Source organism: Oratosquilla oratoria, chromosome 9, assembly GCF_046742065.1.
Source record: "Oratosquilla oratoria isolate Oo_2021 chromosome 9, ASM4674206v1, whole genome shotgun sequence".
Taxonomy (NCBI): Eukaryota; Metazoa; Arthropoda; class Malacostraca; order Stomatopoda; family Squillidae; genus Oratosquilla; species Oratosquilla oratoria.
The window spans coordinates 5,490,995-5,504,000 of record NC_134785.1 but is presented as its reverse complement, the minus strand read 5'-3'; positions in this window follow the sequence as shown (position 1 = coordinate 5,504,000).

Here is a 13,006-nt window from a genome sequence, read left to right as displayed (position 1 = left end):
CCCCACTCCCAATTCCACCATTAGGACCCACCCTTCACTACCCATTCTCGCCCCCCATTTCCCTCCCACTTCCCATTCTCCCATTTCCCCCTTTGGGATTCACCATCCACTCCCCATTCTCCCTCCACTCCCAATTCCGCCATGAGGACCCACCCTCCACTCCTCATTCTCGCCCCCATTCCCCATTCTCCTCCCACTTCCCATTCCCCCTTTTCCCCATTGGAACTCACCCTCCACTCCCCAGTCTCCCCCATTCCCCATTCTCCCCCTACTCCCTATTCTCTCCACACTCCCCATTCCCCCATTAGGCCCCACCCTTCACTCCTCATTCTCGCCCTCATTCCCCATTCTCGCCCCCCACTTCCCATTCCCCCATTTCCCCATTGGGACCCACCCTCCACTCCCCATTCTCCCCCCCCACACCATTCTCTCCCCACTCTCCATTCCCCCATTGGGACCCACCCTCCACTCCCCATTCTCCTCCCACTTCCCATTCCCCCATTTCCCCCATTGGGATTCACCCTCCACTCCCCCTTCTCCCCCCACACCCCCTTCTCCCCCCACTCCCCCTTCTCCCCCCCACTCCCCATTCTCCCCCCCACTCCCCATTCAATCATTGGGACCCACCCTCCACTCTCCTTTCTCGCCCTCATTCCCCATTCTCGCCCCTACTTCCCATTCTCCCCCACTCCCCTGTTGAGGTCCTCTTAAGGCCACAACCCTAGTGACACTCTTGTTCTTCCTTCTATGGCCCAACGATTCTATTCGGATGAGGGTCCGGCGAGATGGAGACCCTGCATCTGAATGAAATCCTCATACACCAACCAGAACAAAATGGTACGCAATGGCATCAGATCGAAAGGGCGCGGTCGCTTGCTTTCCTACCCTCTCCACCTCCCTCCCTCCTTCCCTCAACCTCCCTTCTCTATCTTCCTCACTCTTCCTCCCTTTTCCTCCCTCTTCTTCCCTCCCTCTTCCCTCTTCCTCCTTCCTCCTCCCTCTTCCCCCTTCTCCTTCCCTCTGCCTCCCTCTTCCCCCTCTTCCCCCCTCTCTCTTCCCTCTACCTCTCTCCTCTCTTTTCCTCCCCGTCCCATCCCTCCCTCCTCCCTCTTCCTCCGTCTCCTCCTACCTCCAACTCATATGGTGCCCTGTATGCGGTCCGCCCTCTAGTCACCATCAAACGGGATCTTATCGACTTCCTTTGCCCTGGCATCGTTACATCAATAACTGGCAAACAAACTCCATAACTGCCCTACACCTCCTCCTTCTCCTCCTATCCTCCTACCTTCTCCTCCTCCTTCACACCAAAGTTCCAGCCTTGCCTGAATTAACGACACCTTGGCAAGGCCATGGTTCAGGGCAAAACAAATGTATACCTAGTAGGTCTCTTAATCCAACACTCGCCAACCGCCACTTGTGCGGACGTTTGGGCCTAGGACATAAACCCACCTTTTAATTAGTGGTGTTTTATGCCCTGAGCCAATCCCTGAAGTGGGTGTATGCCCTGGGTCCAAACGTCTGCACAAGTGGCGGTTGGCGAGTGTTGGATTAAGAAACCTAGGTGTATAAAGTTATACTCCATTAACCCAGTAGCGTCCTTTACATATCTTTATTCTAGCTAATATCAGATGGAGTTATTCCATTCCTTGGGTGAGTAAAATCGTCTAGCGTAAACCAAAACTTGGAACATAGGGATGGAGTAGAGTGTAAGAGACCATGAGGCCTACAATAGGCAGTTCCATGATCATTAACACCTAACATCCCCATCCCTAAAATTATATAACCACCTCTTAAAACAACCACTTGTTTCAGCGCTCGCTCCATTGATACTATTTCTATTCCATTCGTTAACCCCTCTGTTGGTAAGCCAACTCTTACCTGTGTACTTCATCTAAATTGTCCAATTTAAATCCGTTACAACGAGTTCTGCCCTGCTGTCTTGATATAATGACCTCGCCTGCATCACCCTGGTTAAAGCCCTTGACAAATCTCTAGTGTAGTTTTTAAGCCTGTTTTCTCATATTTATGTAATACTTCATTGGTCTCCTGTGGATAATATGCATTCAAGTCGGCGGTTAATAAGATCTCGGAAAAAATATTTGATTGAATTAGTAATTATTTCGCCATATTTAGGGTGGTACGCTGGACGCCAGGACTTACTGTTTTTTATGTTATTGTGTTACGATTTATTTATTTATTTATTTATTTATTTTTGTAATAGTTGTTGCCGGGTAGCCAATCAGTATTGTTTAGTTTGCGTTGTAATTCTATTGTTGTCACCTCGATAGAATCAATGACGAGTATTTATTTATAGTGGTTCTGCAAGCTGGACAGAGTAACTGTCAATTTTCAAAACCCGTCAACCCCCACACCTCCATCAGGAGGTGCAGTCCTGAGGGGCTGACACTCGGTCTCCGAATTGGGCCCAAGATCTCTCAGTCAACTCCAAGTGCATTTCTTACACCTTTCCATACATGGAGAACTGACAACCGGCGACTGCTCCCTCGTCCTCCTACTTTCAGCCGGTGACACAGAAATGGTCCCACACTCATACAACACAAAGGCCCGACGGTTCTCCCCAGGGAGATCTATGGGAGGGCTCGAGGATCATTGCCGGCCTTTGTGAGGCTGCGGGTTTCATTTTCGAGTCCACCTACGCCTGAGTAGAATCATCGGAGTACAAAACATAAATAAAGTAAATAAATGAATAGGTAAATAAATAAATAGATAAACGAATTAATACGAGTAAACTACAACCACCACTGCTACTACTGCTGCTGCTAATACTACTACTACGAACGATAATGATAAAAAAATCACAATAATGATAATAGTAATAGAAATATCAATTAAGATATTAATTAAAAACTCGCCATCCTACTTCCACGAAATGGGAAGTGAGAAATCCTAGGTAGAGCAAGCCGTGTCAGTTGCGGCAAGCCTTTTTTTTTTGTTTTTTTTTTTTTTTTTCTTTCTCCCTCTTTAGGGTCGTCTCCCCGTCTGGTCAGGACCGTCGGGAACCATCGCAAGAAGCACGCATCGGATCCCGGGAATCGAACTCACAGCCATGCACGTGAGTTCGACACGGTATCTACTGGGCTACCGCGCGGCCCAACAATATTGTAATGATAATAATCATAATAATGATAAGTATTCTAGTATCAATGATAATGATAATAGTAATATGGTATCAAATTAAATAAAATAAAAAATCGGATAAAAAAAAAATCTACTGCCATATTAATATTAGTAATAGTAATGGGGTAGTGCGGGAGATAAAGTCGAGGGTAATGGGCAGGAGACTAGAAATAGTTAAAAAAAAAATGGAGAGAAGTAGGCGAGTCAGTTGTTGTTTGGCGACGACACTGCGCTTGTGGCATGGTCACAGGAAGGGTTAAAGGGAGTTAGTGACGGAGTTTGGGAAGGTATGCGATAAGAGAAAATTGAAGGTAAGTAGAAGTAAAAACAAGGTGATGAGATGCACAAGGGGAGAGGATGACAGTGAGTTGGAAGTAAGTCTTAAAGGAGAGAGGATGGAGGAAGTGCATTGATTTAGGTATTTGAGGTCCAATGTGGCAGGAGAGGGAGGAGTGGAGGTGGAGGTAAATTGTAGATTGAGAGCAGCAAATATATGCCTTAGGGGATGAAAAAGTGTCACGAGAAATAGGCATCTGGGAATGAATGAAAAAAAAAAGAGATTGTATGAAGGGGTGAATGTGCCAAGGGCTTTGTATGGGGCAGAGACTTGGAATTTAAGAGAGGTAGTTAGGAATGTGTTTGAGATGAAATGTCTGAGAAGTGTGGTAGGGGTTACTAGGTTGAATAGAGTGAGGAATGAGGAGGTGAGGAGGAGAATGAGAGTAGAAAAGGAGATTGCAGAAAAATTATTGGGGTGGTTTGGACACAAGGAAAGAATGAGTGAAGATAAATTAGTAAAAGAGGTGTGGAAGGCAGAGGTGAAAGGAGTGAATTCGAGGGGACGGTCGTGGATGAGATGGATGAATGGGGTGAAGGGGGCGTTGAGCAAGATGGGAATGTCTGTTGAGCAAAGAAGGGAAGAGGCAGAAGATTGGGATGAGTGGAGAGGGGAATGGGAGGATAGAGGTTGCTTATGTGTGAATGATATTTTGACGCAGCCTGAAGGGCTTTCTCCCCGTCTTCTCTTGTTCTGCATGAGGGGACGAAGAGGTGGGGGGGGGGTCGCCGATAAAGTGAACCGGCCTTGCTGTGAATGTACTTTGTCTTGCTACATTGCGTCTGAGTCAGGGCAGTGGGAGAGATACAGGGATGGACCATCATCCAGGAGGAGCTAAGATGAGAGGGAGGAGAGGGTGGTGGAGGGGAGTGGAATGGGTGGGAGTAGTTACATGCCTTTAACTTGACTACCTCCTTTGTAAGAGGGGAAAAGCTCTTGGTATATACATAGCATAGTAATAATAACAATAATGATAATAATATTAATTATAATAGCAATAATAATAAATGGTTAAATAAAGCAGAGTAAGAATAGCTCAAACAAAATAAAAGCCAAGATATAAATATACGAAAAACTCTACTGTAATATTTAGCCTTCTCAGAGCAGGTAACGTCTGAAAAGTCTGGAAAAAATAATCAATGATAACAAAGAAAATAAACCGTACTGCTATTCTTATCAGGATCCATATACTGTGTGTATATATATATATATATATATATATATATATATATATATATATATATATATATATATATATATTCACACGTGAAGCAATGTAGCGAGACGAGGAGAGTGAAGGGGAGTGTGGGGGCGATCAGGCGGTAGCGAGTCGTGTCGGTGCGAGTTTTCGCGCCATTGTGAGATCGACAGTGGTCAAGTGTAAACAGACTTCCAAACGCGGGGATACTGTCGCGTTGTTTACGTGTAAATTTACTTACGTGACCTTAGACTATTTATTCTTCTTTTCAAAACTTGAATTTCATAAGAAAAAAAACGTGATATCTGAAATAAGCTTATTCGTATTTTTTTCAAGAAAATATATACAATGTGTATGTTGTATATACATACGGTATATTAATAAGTGTGTAGGAAATATATGTATATATATCTATATATATAATATGTAGTTTGAAAGAAGAACAACCAAAAATAATTGCAACAGAAACGAAGACATAAAGGGTGAGTGGTTAAGCTATTGTGCTTCTATCCCTGTTTTAACAGGTATTTCTCTTACAGTGTACACTTTTGTACAGGAGTGTTATCAAGTGCAGGCAATGTATGAATATATGTTTACGTAAAATACACAATGTGTTATAAACACAACAAAGATCCGTACTATTAAAACCTTTCGCCAGGTTTGCCGAGCGCTCTCCGATAATAATATATACATACATACATACACACACACACATATATATATATATATATATATATATATATATATATATATATGTGTGTGTGTGTGTGTGTGTGTGTGTGTGTGTGTGTGTGTGTGTGTGTATGTACATATATGTATATATATATATATATATATATATATGTGTGTGTGTGTGTGTGTGTGTGTGTGTGTGTGTGTGTGTGTGTGTGTGTGTGTGTGTATAAACAAAGGATTACAAAGGCGGAGCATGCCGACAGGAGACCTTTTGGTCCATATCTAGGTCGGATGCGAAAAAAAATTATAATGATAATAAAATAATGAATAAAAACCATAATAATGTAAGTATCAAATGAAATACATAAATAAATGCATAGGTATAGTTAAATAATAAACAAACAGGTAAATAGTAAATAATAAATTGACATATAACTAATAATAAATGAAAATCAAATAGACAAATGATAACAAAACAAAAACAAATAATATAAAATAAATTATGATCATTACAGCATCTTGCTTAGGTGTTTATCTAAATGATTCTTAAAGCTTCGAACTGAACTACATTGCACTACCTGTGCAGGAAGTTTATTCCATTCATTAACTACACGGTTGGCAAAGTTGTTTCTACCTACTTCCAAATTGAATCTATTTCCGGACAGTTTGAGACCATTGTTTCTTGTCTGATTCTCATTCAATGTAAAAATTTTGTCACTTTCGATGTTGTCAATTCCCTTTAGAATTTTAAAGACCTGTATCAAGTCACCTCTGAGTCTAAGCTTTTTTAGGGAAAACAGATTCATATGTTTTAGTCGATTTTCGTATGATTTATTTTTAATATTTGGAATCAGTTTTGTGGCTCGCCGTTGTACTTTTTCCAGTCTGTCAATGTCTTTAATGAGATTCGGTGACCATATGGAAACAGCATATTCCAAATGTGGACGAACTAACGATTTATATAGCTAGTTAATGAGTGATGGACTTTTGAAATAAAAAGATCGCGCAATCAGTCCTAGAATCTTATTTGCTTTCTCAGATGCTGAAATACACTGCTTGAATGATTTGAGGTCGTTATTGATAATTACGCCGAGATCTTTTTCACTATTCACTTTTGTTAACGAATTTCCAAATAACTTGTAATCGTACTTACTGTTATTACTGTTATTACTTACTGTTATTACTATGTGCATTACCTTGCATTTACTTATGTTAAATTTCATGAGCCACTTTTCAGACCATTGCTTTAATTTATCTAAATCTTCTTGAATATCTAATTGGTTTAAGTGATCATTTGCCATTTCGCACAGTTTTGTATCATCAGCAAATTTGGAAACAGTAGATTTTAGTCCATGGTCTATATCATATATACTATGAATAGAAGTGGCCCAAGAACGGAACCCTGAGGAACTCCACTTGTAACATTTTTCCATCTAGAAGTTTTTTCTATTTAAAACAACTCTCTGTTATCGACCATTCAATTAATTACTAGTCCAACTTAATAGGCTACCACTTATTCCGTGTAAAGCTAATTTAGTAAGTAGGCTTTCGTGTGGGACGGTATCAAAAGCTTTTGCAAAGTCTAGATATATTAAATCTATTTTGTTTCTTTTGTCATAATTCGAGATAACTATGTTGAAGAATTCGAGTAAGTTAGTCACGCAAGAACGTTCCCGTCTGAAACCATGCTGGCTATCATTTATCAAACGGTTACTTTCTAAATGATGTTCGATAGCATCTCTGATGATAGTTTCCATTATTTCTCCTACGATTGAAGTCAAACTTATAGGTCTATAGTTATTTGGTTTCTTTTCGTCACCTTTTTTGAATATGGGAGTAACGTTAGCTAGCTTCCATTCTCTTGGGACATCTCCGGATATGATGGATTTCTTGAAAATAATTTCTAATGGAACAACAATCTAATTTTTAATTTCCTTTAAGATTTTTGGATGCCAACCGTATATACATGTATATATATGTATACATATATATATATGTATATATATATGTATATATAGATGTATATATATATATGTATATATATGTGTATATATATATATGTATGTGTATATATATTATATATATATATGTGTATATACATATATATTATGTATATATATATGTATATATGTATATATATGTGTGCATATATATATAATATATTATATATATATATTATATATAATGTGTATATACATATATATATGTGTGTACATATATATATGTATGTATATATGTGTATGTATATATATTTAGATATTGTATATATATATATATATATGTGTATATATATGTATATATATATGTATATATATGTATATATATATATATACATATATATATATGTATATATATGTATATATATGTATATATGTGTATATATTATATATATATATATATAATGTATATAATATATGTATATATGTATTATATAATATATGTATATATGTATTATATTATATAATGTATATATATATATATATATATATATATATATATATATATAATATGTATATATACTAATTTATCTATAATCATGAACACTAACGACAGATTTTCTAGACAAGCCAGTGTGACTGATAAATCTAGCAAGAAATTCATGTCAAGTTTTTCAGTCTAATGCTAGGATATCGGTCGCTAAAGCTGGCGAAGGGTTGAACAGAACGGTCTTGATAAATCTAACAAGAAATTCATGTCAAGTTCTTAAGCTAGGATATCGGTCGCTAAAGCTGGCGAAAGGTTGAACAGAACGGTCTTAAATTCTATATAATAAGTAAAAAATGATATGAACATATGAAAAAATAAGTAAATATATAAATCAATCAATAGACAACTCCATTTACAACTAGATCAATAAATAAATAAAATAGATAAAAGAAAGTATAAATGAATGAATAAATAAGTAAATAAGAAATTTAAAAAATGCATAATAGATAAATGAATAAGTAAATGAATAAATTAATGAGTACATAAATGTATGAATAGATCAATGGATAGGTGAATAGTTAGATAAACAGATAAATACATGTATAAGGAAATAAACATAATAATTAGTTAACCAAAACAAGAAAATAAGAACAATATCTTGTAGTATACAGTTTCTATATGAAATTCGAAAGTAAGTTACTTATGCTCGTATCTATATCAGATGCGTGGGCCTATACCTTTAGTCACCAAAAAACATCAACTTTTGATATGGTAGATAATTCGCACGCGCGTATACACATAAACGCACACGCACACATACACAAGCACAACCACACACAACCTCGTGGCGCAGTGGTTAGAGTTCTCGCCTGCCACTGCGGCGGTCCGGGTTCGAATCCCGGCCCGGGCTGAAATAATTTCAGTATCGCTGTTCTGCGGGTTGTTACTCCAACTCTCGTGGGCGGGGAGTTGGGTGTGTGTGTGCGTGTAAGGTCACAGTATTACCCATAGATCGGTCATACGAGCTCTGAGCTCTCATCCGGGAGGTTAATAACTGTCGCTCACGAGTCCAACACGTGATCCAAGACCATGGTGAATCACACACATACACTCGAATGCACAAACACACACACACACACACACACACACACACACACACACACACACACATTTCAAGCGATTATGAGATAGACGTATATTCCTATGCCCTGACTAATTAAACCTGTGATTCTCGACCTATTTCAGTCACGCCGGCGGTCGCCCCGCGTTCATGAATCCTCAACCTTCGTGTGGCTCCCCGCCTTCGGTTTTCTTCCAAATCCCAAGCCCGACAAAAAGAGGCGAGAAAAAAAGAAAAGATTATAATAGTGGAAATTAAATGTTGATGAAGAGAAATACTTTGCTTTATTACAAAGTCGACAATCATAATTATCTTAAATTTCTTTAGCCAGGACAGTGATGGAAGTTTGCATCTATGTATATATATATATATATATATATATATATATATATATTTATATATTTATATATATAATATATATATATATATACATGTATATATATATATATATATATATATATATACATATATATATATACATATATATATATATATATATATACATACATGTATATATATATATATATATATACATACATGTATATATATGTATATATATATATATATATATAGATATATGTGTGTGTGTGTGTGTGTGTGTGTGTGTGTGTGTGTGTGTGTGTGTGTGTGTGTGTGTGTGTGTGTGTGTGTGTGTGTGTGTGTGCGCACGCACGTATGTGTATATGTATGTATGTATGTATATAAAGCTCGAACCACACCCTTCCCTAGCCAACATATAGAAGCATCTAAACATAGATATTTCGGTCATGTTCAGTTTGTCAACTTTGGGTTTGTATCTCTTTCTGTTAGACATACTGTAATTGTCGTGGTTGTAGAAACAATTATTATGAAATCATCATAACTATATATCTCTGAAGACTGAATCCTAACATGTGAGTTCGTTATACTCTATTACAAATACAAAAGGATGCTCGCTGGTCGGGCTGATTAAAGCGTCGCTGCTTGCGGCGAAGGTCGAGGTGACGGTAGTTCGAACTCTGCTGCCAGTGAGTTGAACCAAGGGCACGGTTTATTGAATTATACATTACAAATCCTCTGTAAGAGGCGCCGTCTCTGCCTCCTGATAGCGGGAGTTTGCGACGTTAAGTCGAATCAGTCACAAAGTACAGATTTTTGGAGGACATCAACATAATTTGATGTAATTTTATTGTGTCTTACATCAGCTATTCAGACAAATTGTTGTCCATTTTCCACAGTGTAGTCAAGGTTCTCAAGAGAGTCCTCGCCCACAAGGTCACAGGCTGTTTGCTGCAATCTAATTACAAGATAGCGCCAGACAAGGGGTCAAAAGTGGGTCAGATTCGAACTTCCAACAATAGTACAGGTTGGCCTAATAATCACCGAGGGGTTCCACTTTGTGATCATTTCTTCATTGATTGACCTTAGGCCAAGCATGTGGTTCCAGCAAGAGAGGTCAACTGCTCGTACCGAAAGACAGTTGCTGAGGAGGCAATGTTTCTCTGTTATATTAAGATTCCATGCATGTATTTCTAACAGTAAGGCAGTTATTAGATATTAAAACCCGTCAGTGAATTTTGAGCCACCCTGTACATTGATTCATGAAGGCTGGGGAAGCTTCGAAGATGTGTGTGTGTATACTCATGGGGAGTGTTTATATTAAAGCAAATATGGTCAATACAGTGGCAATATTGTAGTGGTTCTCATCTTGTTACAAATTATACATTTCTATATAATGTAAGAAATCTTAAAAAAAAAAAAAATCCATCACTAAGTCCTGACAAAAGAGAATATATATATATAAGATAAATATGAGTGTCAATTTTGTAATAAAGAAAAGGGCTAATGGATAAATGAATGAATACATATATAAGTAATTAAATGAATAAAGGCGTTAAAGGGAGAGGGTAAAGGAGTGACTGGAGAGGAAGGGACTGAGAATGGAAGAGGCACAAAGGCTGACATATAATAGATAGGAATAGAAAAGATGGTATGGAAGAGAAGGGAGGAGGAAGGACGAAAAGGAGCAGAAAAATGACGAATAAAGAGAAAAAAACTAAACAAATGACACTAGGGTAAGGGAAGGAAGAAATAACACGTGCATATCCGCATGAAAATCTGTACATTACCATATATATCAACGTGCGTACAGTTGACTTCACTTGTACGTGCTACACTGCCTCATGTATTCTAGGTAGAAGTAGCAATTATGTGTATGCTGTATATATATAGTATGAACAAATCTATTACAACCTAGTAAATACATTTGTATTATAAATATTTGATAAACACAAACTTCTGCACCAATTCAGTGTATGCATACAACCGTAGAAATGAAAAAATGACCCCTAGAGTGACTAAAACCCTTTGGCATTACAGACAATAAACCACGCACGTGACCCAAATCCAGGTGTTGGTAGAAGAAGTGCCCTTGGTACTGCGTAAATCACGTAATCTCTTTCGTTTGACCCTCACGAGGTGAACCTCGGTGGTTGCGTGCCGCCAAAATTGCTACTTCGCGCGAAGTCGATGAGGGTCGCCGAGGGTCGACCACAGTCGATGAGGGACCTAATGATACCTCCCCGGTTGCTCTTTATATACATATATATATATATATATATATATATATATATATATATATATATATATATATATATATATATATATATATATATATATATATATAATTTATACAGTACTTTATGCCTTATCCATTACACCTTTTGTATCATCCATTATACATTATACATTAATATATACTTTATACATATTGATTATGTAACGTTATGCATGTACACTAAACATATACATTGTCCACATACATTATACATATACAGTATACACATTATACGTATACATCGTATGCATGCATTATACATATATATTATACATTTGTACATATGTTTGTGTTTGTATACCTGTGTGTTTAAATGTTTGTGTTCGTGTACTTGTTTGTTTAAATGTTTGTATGTACTTGTATTTATAATTGTCTTCCCGCGTGCTTTGCAAGATGGTATCACCTCCCTACTATTCTTTTATGAGTCTTCACTGGCCGAGCGGGTTAGACCGTCGCCTTTGCGGCGGAGGTCGAGATGACGGCAGTTCGAACCCGACCGCCAGCGAGTTAGAGCAAGGGCATGGTTCATTAAATTCCACGCTATAAAGTCCTCTGTAAGGGATACCATCCTAGCCTCCTGACAGTGGGAGTTCGCGACGTTAAAACGAATCGTCTTCATGAGTCATCACTGACTCCACAAACTGACTACTTCGACCTAAAGCCTCTTCTTGATCCTCGAATTCCACCTCGCGTGACACCCTCACATACAGAAGGTGATGATGACCCCCCACCCCCACCCCCTTCTTCGGCGTCACGGGAGGCGTGGAGAAGGGAAGGGGGGAGGGGAAGAGGAGGGGGAGGAAGAAGAATAATGCGCAGAGGCCCTAAGAACTTCTTCCTTTGTGTCTACTTGATGAAGAGCCACTGAGAGGCCCGGTTTGGTCTTAAAGTCGAAGTCCTCAAGGTAATCTTCGGGAACACATCTATGAACCAGCGAGTACTGTGTGTGTTAGTGTGTGGGGCTCGTGTGTGCTGCTGTGCGCTTTTGAGTGTGATTGTATGTGTTCTCGTGTAGGGTTTGTGTGTGAGTGCTTATGTGTGTGATTGTGTAGTTTTGTGTACCTTTGTGTGATTCTGTGTTTGAATGTTTGCGTTTTGTGTGCATTTGCGTTCGAGCGTTGTTTGTGTGTTTTTGCGGTGCTTGTGTATGTGTGAGAGTGAGAGAGAGCTAGAGAGAGATAAAATTTGGGTTTAGCTAGGACACCGAGTGACAGCCCTAAGGGCCAGCACTTTTGAGTTGAGATGAAGGTGCTATTGACCTTAGGAAACGAGCAATGGACGTCTATACATATACAATTATTTACATTATATATGTTTGATATACATGCGTTATATGTACACACACACACACACACACTTTCAACGAACTCCAAACAGACCGCCGTAAAGTAAACAAACGACCACAAGACATATTAGGAATGGAAGAGAAACACAACACAGATAGAACCACAAGGAAGATGAACCAGAAATTATGAAACAAATCGAAGAGAAATTTAGACTCGGAAAGTATAGCAC